General features: G+C 69.5%; 1 protein-coding gene across 2 annotated transcripts in view; it reads right to left on the bottom strand.

The window, feature by feature from the left end:
* The window catches only part of NOS3 (nitric oxide synthase 3 (endothelial cell)), a 16,793-nt gene extending 16,177 nt beyond the window's left edge, over nt 1–616 (bottom strand). The window contains exons 1-2 of one of the 2 annotated variants that reach the window (XM_012733900.1): nt 515–616; nt 64–212 (exon numbers count right to left, since the gene is read on the bottom strand). The gene's annotated coding sequence lies outside the window, so the exon portion shown is untranslated. Of the gene's footprint in view, nt 1–63; nt 213–514 lie in introns of those variants that run through there. The other variant, XM_012733899.1, reaches the window with a different exon arrangement.
* Nucleotides 617–1,277: the final 661 nt, after the last annotated feature.

Below are 1,277 nucleotides of genomic sequence, written 5' to 3'. Positions count from 1 at the left end.
GGGGTCCCACCCTTGACCGTGGGGCTGGGGTCCCACCCTTGACCGTGGGGCTGTGGGTCCCACCTCTTGATGGCGCTGTAATACTGGGTGATGAAGCCCCGGGCCTGGCTCAGCAGCTGCTCGGTTGCCGGAGGGTCCTGGGGGTGCCGGCTCTGCGGTTTCCGAGGAAACACCAGGGATCCCAGGCAGCGTTTTGGGGTGCAGGGCCCATCCTGTGTCAAGGTTGGGGTGGCGATGAGAGCAAGGCACGTGGACTCGGGGACCCTGTCAGTGCGGGGCCCCGTGAGCGGAGGGTGGGCGGGCTTGGGAGTGCTGAGGGCTAGGCTGAGGCTGGAAACTGCGCGAGGCTGGGCTGGACTTAGGGCAAGGACTGGAGGCTGCTCACCACGGTCCCCTGTGTGCCCCCGAGAAGTTCTGCCCCTTCCCTGCTCCCCCTTTCTCAGAGGTGAGGGGCCGCTCAGGCAGCGAGACTCGCCTGACCCAGGTCGCCTGCGGAGGGAGACCCTGACCTTACCTGCTGGGACTGAGCGCTCAGGGTGTCGTAGGTGATGCTCCCCACCTCCCAATTCTTCACTCGGGGGAACCGGGGCCCCTCAGGGGGGCGGGTGAGCGGGGGGCTGTGAAGCCAAGAGGGAGCGGTGTATTTCCTTCTGGGTGGGCACCACGCCCCAGATCAAGCTGTCCCTTCCAGCCCTGGCCGGGGGCTCCGGCCCCATCCTCATGCTGCTCAGCTTCTCGGGCTGCTGGGACGCCGGGCCTGAGGCCCTGAGCCCCGGCTGGGTCCAGCTGGCTCCCCCAGATGCGGGTGCCCCCCCCGAAGCTGCAGGGAGCCCCGTGAGGGTGTGGAGTGGCGCCCCAGCGGGAGCCCTCAGCCCCGATTTTCCGCCCTGCTCAAGCTCACACCCGTCCTGACAGCAGCCATCGTGCGAAGGGAAACCTCAGAAGCCTTATCACTTCCTCCCAGGGCTGCCCGGCTGCCTCTGGGGGAAGGGAGGGACGCGGCCTCGGAGCCTCTGTGGGCCGCCGGGCCTGGACCCTTCCCCGGAGCTGCCCCAGCCTCCCGCCAGGCCGCCCGCCACTGGCCTCCGGGACCTCTGCCCAGGGAGGACCCTCGGGGAGGCTGGGGCTGCCGGGTCAGTGTTGTTGGGGCGCGGGTCCCCGGAGAGGGGCCCAGCGGCTCTGTCTTCTCAGCCCCTGCCAGGGCCCGAGTCTCCCGGCCCGAGTCTCTCCCCTGTCAGACCATCTCGCCCTCCTGGTCTGTCCTGCCCAGCTCTGGC

The sequence above is a fragment of the Condylura cristata genome, unplaced genomic scaffold (genome assembly GCF_000260355.1).
Source record: "Condylura cristata isolate star-nosed mole 26May11 unplaced genomic scaffold, ConCri1.0 scaffold00042, whole genome shotgun sequence".
In the NCBI taxonomy this organism is placed as follows: Eukaryota; Metazoa; Chordata; class Mammalia; order Eulipotyphla; family Talpidae; genus Condylura; species Condylura cristata.
This window is presented reverse-complemented; position numbering and strand designations above follow the sequence as displayed.